Source organism: Labrus bergylta, chromosome 4 (genome assembly GCF_963930695.1).
Source record: "Labrus bergylta chromosome 4, fLabBer1.1, whole genome shotgun sequence".
NCBI lineage: Eukaryota > Metazoa > Chordata > Actinopteri > Labriformes > Labridae > Labrus > Labrus bergylta.
Window position 1 is genome coordinate 11,493,401 of NC_089198.1, and position 6,116 is coordinate 11,499,516.

The 6,116-nt window shown below is 38.1% G+C and overlaps 1 long non-coding RNA gene across 1 annotated transcript; it reads left to right on the top strand.

Moving 5' to 3' along the window:
- Nucleotides 1–4,534, top strand: LOC109996546 (uncharacterized). The gene is made up of 3 exons (XR_002278508.3): nucleotides 1–2,562; nucleotides 3,172–3,234; nucleotides 4,415–4,534. It is a non-coding gene; the product is annotated as an uncharacterized lncRNA (long non-coding RNA).
- Nucleotides 4,535–6,116: the final 1,582 nt, after the last annotated feature.

Sequence of the window (6,116 nt, forward strand, 5' to 3'; positions counted from 1 at the left end):
ATTTTCCAAGAGTAAAAAGCCTTTGACTGTTGATATGAGGACAAATCCAAAGCAGATGAGATCCAAACACATTATTGAGTATTTTGTTTCATTTAATATCATTTATATTACTAATAAAACCACTTTCATCCTGTATTTCCTCAGCCAACCGGTCAAGTTGCAGTTCAAATCAATCAAGGTTTCCTGTAACTTGGGCTGGAGCGGGGGCATACGAACAGTTAGACAGTTAACATAATAATTAACTGAAGGAACAGAAAGACAAAGGCTCATGTTTAGTTGCAACAACTCTCATACTTTTTTCAAAAAATCACCTGGGTATGTTTCTTTTTGAGGATAGCACGTTTTCTCAGACAGTTTAAAGGAATTGTTGATGCAGCGGCTCCTTCTTCAAAAAATGAAAAAAACAAAAAACATCCAGAGTGCTCTGATGTGTTCCTCTGAATCTTCTTCATTTGTTTAAATGATGGCAGCACTTAATGTCTGTGATTCAGTCTGCATAGAAGTAATCCCTTTGTTCATCGTTATGCAAAGCAGACAGTATTGATGTTGTATAATACAGGCTACCCCCCCCTCCCCCCTCTACCACCCCCACAAACTACACACAGTGCGGTCCTCCTCGGATCCATTGGAGTTACGTCTGCTGCGGGGAAAGCCTTGCATGTGAATTTTTAATGTGTGGACTTTGTGATTTCACATTCATAAATGATTTTCTGAGGAGGAGGAGGAGGATGGATACATAATTCAAGGTCTCTCTAAACTGTCATGTTGGTGTACGACTTTAACCTTTTGACCTTTTAGTGGCAAATGCATGGGGGGGACAGAAACACATTTTGAATTTTACAATGGCATTTTTTAATTACATTTTTTTTTTTTAATTGTTCATCTATTTTCTTGGAAAAAATTGAGAACCCATGATATCTCTCTCTGGTCCTAAAATAAAGATCGTCCACTGAACATCATCATAGCACTCGTGTTGTGATGGCTGAGCTTTTCTTCAGCGCTCGTTTTGTCACGTGTTTGTGTTTGGGATCTTGTACGTTTCTCTTGTTGCATTTTGTCTTCAACTTTTTCAGGTGTGAATTTTACAGCTCATTGCTCCTGATGTAAAGTGTTGGGACTGTTGCACACTATTTTCACCTGTCAGCCATTTTTTCCTAAAAACAGTCAGATCCCTACTTCCTTACAATATGTCACCACCTCCTGCAGCATGAAATGTTCAGGTGTGTGAGAGAGGTTCACTCAGATGAAGGTGGTTTGTTTCTGTCTGGGTTCAGGTTCTTTATCAAAGGTCAGAGTGAAGACCAGTCTTTTTTTTTTCCTCTGATGAATGTGTTTACAGTGATAATACTGACTTTTAGATAATACAGCAAACACAAACATATGACCTCTGGACTCTAAGCTGTAAATCTCTTACTACTGATAAAATGTCCTCATCAGTTTTCTAATCTAAAGGATCAATCTCTCTTTTGAAGATGAATGTATTCATCTATAAAGCCCTTACCGGATAGTTCATATATCCCCTCCTTGTTACATCTGAACCCTCGTCCATTTTTAACTCACTCGAGTGAGAGGCTGGTTCTCCAGGTTCCTCAAGCCAGGACTGATCTATAAGTAAAACTGCTTTCAGCGTTAGTGCTGCAAACTCTTGGAATATTTTACAACATGAACTGAAATGGATCACTTTTCTCTCCTTTCAACACTTTAGGAATATTAATTTTAACCGCCCAATAGCTGCCTGTAACTGTTTTATTTGATTTTATTTGTTGACTAATTATTGCAGTGATTTCAAGCTTTTTAAATGATTTTTTATTATATATATTTTTTGTTCTTATTGCTCTTTTATTTATTATATTTCCTGTGGTAGCTTCAAGTCATTTTGTTTTTTCATTTATGGATGTATTCTTGGTATCATTGTGAATCGAATGATTGCTACTAGTCATAAATAAAGGTTGATGATGATGATGATGATTAAACGTAGAGAATAAAATCATTTAACAAGACAAGCAAAAGGTTTTTTTTTGTTTTACTGTATTGAAGTTGAACTGAAAACTAGAACTGTGTGACTGTAATGTAAAAAAAAAACCATGAGTGTTAGGACAAAGCTTTCCTACAAAGTGCCTCATTTCTTGTCCAAGTTAGTCTTTATGAAACTCTTCAATATATTTATGTATTAAACTCTGCCTTGAGTAACAGAACAGGTTTAAGAACAGGTGAATTAAGGTGAACAGATCGAGAGGTATTAAAAACTTGTTGCATATAATCTTGTTTAATGTCAGGTTGAGATTGATCCTCCTGAACGTTCAGCTCTTGATGCTCTCGTTGTCTGACTGTAGTTTGGCGCCCTCTGCTGGTGTGAGTTGTGATGCACAGTGACATGAAGTCCAGCAGGGGGCCTCGCTGCTGCTGCACAGCTTCACAGTGAGCTCACACACACACACCTGTCCGATAAGCAGCTACTTAAACTCAGGTGAGTGCGTGTGTGTGTGTGAGTGTGTGTGCGAGTGTGCGTGTGTGTGCTGAACACTTCTGATCACTTTGTGTGCTGCTCTGAGTCTCAACAAGGTAAAGTCACTTTGTTTCACACACAACACAACAACACATGAGAAACACTGGAAGATAGTTAGTAAGATGTTTAAATTCTATTTCAAGATAAATGTCTTCTTTAGAGATTCAGTGGAGTTTGTTGAATCTCATGTTTGACTCTTTAATGTTCAGATTAGATTTGAGATGATTGTGTTTGTTTCTAATATTTTCTGCATATTTTTAAACGGTTTCTCTCTCCTCAAACTTTCTTTGTTCACTAAACCTCTTCATGTATGTTTCTCACACTGAGCAGTGACCGTCTCACTCAGAGCAAACACACCTTGAGCTGGAAATCAGGATTTTTGTTCAATATCATCAGTGTTGAAGCTATTGAAACAGATTTAAATTATTGTGATATTTGGAGTAAAATAGACGATTAAGCAGCGTATGTGACGACGTGTGATAACAGAGTCTCTTCAGTGAGTCAACCAGATTCATTCACCTCCTCCTTTTTTTTTTTAAATAAGGTCACGGCAGCTTAGAGGCTTTGAACAGAGACAACACAGACACGTTTCTGTGTCTGAACCTCCATCCCTCAAAGAAGCCGACTGAAGAAACAGTTTGAACATTTTCTCTGTACCTTCACAGAAAACCAGAACGGCCAGTGGGACCCCTACAACGGATTCTGTGGTAGACCTGGACGATCAAAAGGTGACAATCACAACTTCTTTAATTCATTTTATTTATCAGACATCTTTAAAAAAAAAAAAAAAAAATAGCAGACGATGTAAAATCCAGCAAGTTTAAAATCAGGCTCAAACCGTTTTGCTCTAAATGACTATTCATATTTAGGATTATAAACCCCTTTCCTTACATATCAGTGATTTTTAAAATGGAAATGTTAAGTATAAAGTGGCTGAATGCTAACATTAGCGGTATCCAACAGGTTATTGAGTATGTTTTTTAGCTCATAATGTGGCCCGTCATGTCACTGGATGTTCAGTTTCCATTGTTTGTGAAGTTTCTCATCAATCAGGACTTTTCTTTTTTTTTATGAAAACAGTTCCTCAGATTTGTGACTTGAACCTGGAGTATAACTGTAAGACACGATAACATTTGGGCTTCCCACCCTGACCGTTACGTCGTGGGAATATTAGCGGGTATTAGCCCCAGAGCTAACACTAGCTCCTGGCATCCCGAGGCTGCAGCAACAGAACAACTGCTCCGCTGTCTCATTCCCGGTGTCAAAAATCCAAGCCAGAAATCTCCTTGTTGCTGTAGTACTGATGTCATTCTGTGTTGACTAACGATGCTATGTTCCCATCTCAACCAAGCTTTCTGTGCCCGGTCTTTCTTACTCTCTCCCGTTTACAAGCTGTCCCACAGAGCGCTCCCTCCTCAGACCCAGAAAACTTCTGTTGAACTTGTAGCTGTTTTTTTCCTTTTTTTTTTGCTGTTTTCTTGTTAAATGATTTTTGAATCATGTTGTCTGTGTATTAGCAGCATGTCTGACTATGCAGTGTTTTGCCTTTTTGAAGCGAGTTTATTTCTTTTGCAGCACGTTTCAGCGTTTGCATTTGTTTCAGGAATTCACATTAGCTTTTAAATGTGCATCGTTTCTGACTATGCTGCACGTTTTTCTGAAGGTACAACGTTTCAGCCGTTGTCGAACCTTTGAACCTACAGGCCACCGTACTCATCACACACTGCAACTTCTTCCAGACTTCACTTTAGTACAAGGGGTTCTCATGTTCTGCACACTCTGTCACAGACTTGTTTATGTAAATTTTCCCATTGTGGGATAAATAAAGGATTATCTCTCTTATCATGTCTTTGTGACTTTAATGTTCTGATCCAGTAAAAGTTGTTAAATGTTTGTTTCTTCTTGCAGGTGGAAATGGAAAAACTTGGTACTGAGCACTGATCATGTTCTGCAGGAGACATCTTGTTTTTAAAGAATCAAATTAAAATGAACTATTTCTTAAATGATTTAAACATATTGATAATTTTTATTGATTTTATTTTTGAACCAGGTTTTAACAAGGTTTCTTAGCCTAGAATTGTATGTTTTTTTTAAAAACATTTCATATGTGCTGCCATGTTGTGAACGGTTACTGAGTAAAAGCATGTTTACACAGTGTGGCCATTAGATGATGATTATTTACCGTGCTGCAACCTTTGGTCATACGTCCATCACTTTATTTTAAATATACGTCTTCAACTCCAGTCTGCACTCAAATGATATCAAACTGGACAGAGAGACTCCTTGGAAACTGCACATAACAAATTAAGTTCTAATCTTCTGACACTTTGACAACTACTGATTGGCTTAACGGGAAGGTAACATTGGACTGTGCTGATTGGCTGTTCAATACACACAGAATGAGCCAAGATTTGCATCAGCTACGTTTAGCGTCACAGACACAGATAGGACACCCATCTTAATTATAATATCGATAAGGAGAATTGATTCAACAGGTGGTACAGTAGGAATTAAATTCTGCAGAGGAATTGTAGACTGTTTCCCAATACAGACCTGATTTATTTCTGTGATAACTGCTTAATCACATGTAAACATGTTACAGTCACATTTCAGATCTTTTATGATACCTCAAGGATGAAATTAGTTTAACTGAGTTTTTCTCACAAATGCAAAAAATACATATGCATGCATTTTTCTTCTCCACATGCACAAAAGAGAGGGGGGAGGGGATGGGGGAACGGTGAGAGGCGAGGAAGGGGTGAAGGTACTTGGGGGAGGAGGGAATATGGGAGAGTTAAGTGTATAGCCTTTTTCCTCCAGTGAGCTTTCTAGTGTTTTTTTTTAGCTTGCCTGCCTTCTTGTTTCTTTTCCTTTGCCTGCTGATATTGTTTGCTCCTCTTTATGCTTACCACCTGGACTGGTTATTAAACTCTGCTTAACTACATGAGCCGGCATTTTGGGTCTTTTTATCTGTCTGATTCTGTTAGGGGGGGGGGGGAGGGGTCAAAGGAAAAGGTTGGGAACTGCTGCACTAGGGTATAAAAATGACTAATCAGAATAAAAACAGTACTATGCAATGGTGTGTTCACTGTATGCTTTATGTAATGCAGTTTGTGATTTCAGACAGCCTCTTGTCTCACTCTCACTCTTTCATCCTCGATGGATGGTGAGGAGTTCTCCTTTTACAGCCACCAGAGGGCGACATGACATTTATGTTCATCCTGAATCCTCACACAGTAGACTTATTTCCTGTGTGTCAACAGGTCAATTGATCTCACTTTGTGCAGCAAGGGACCACTCAAGACCTCGTACGTTGAATTACATTTTTCGTGGAGAATAATCTCAACAGATGGAACAGTTTAACTTTGTGTAAATAGGAATGAAATTCTGCAGCAGATTTGTAGAATATCATGATATATAGTAGACCTGATTTATTGCTGTATTTTTGTGATAAATGCTTGATCACATGCAAACATGTTATAGTCACATTTTAGATCTATTTATGAAACGGAAAGGAACAAATTAGTTTATCAGTGAACAGACCTTTTAAATCTAAAGAGCCAGAAAATTACTTTTAAAGAGTCATAGTAGGTGTCTGGTCTTTCATCAG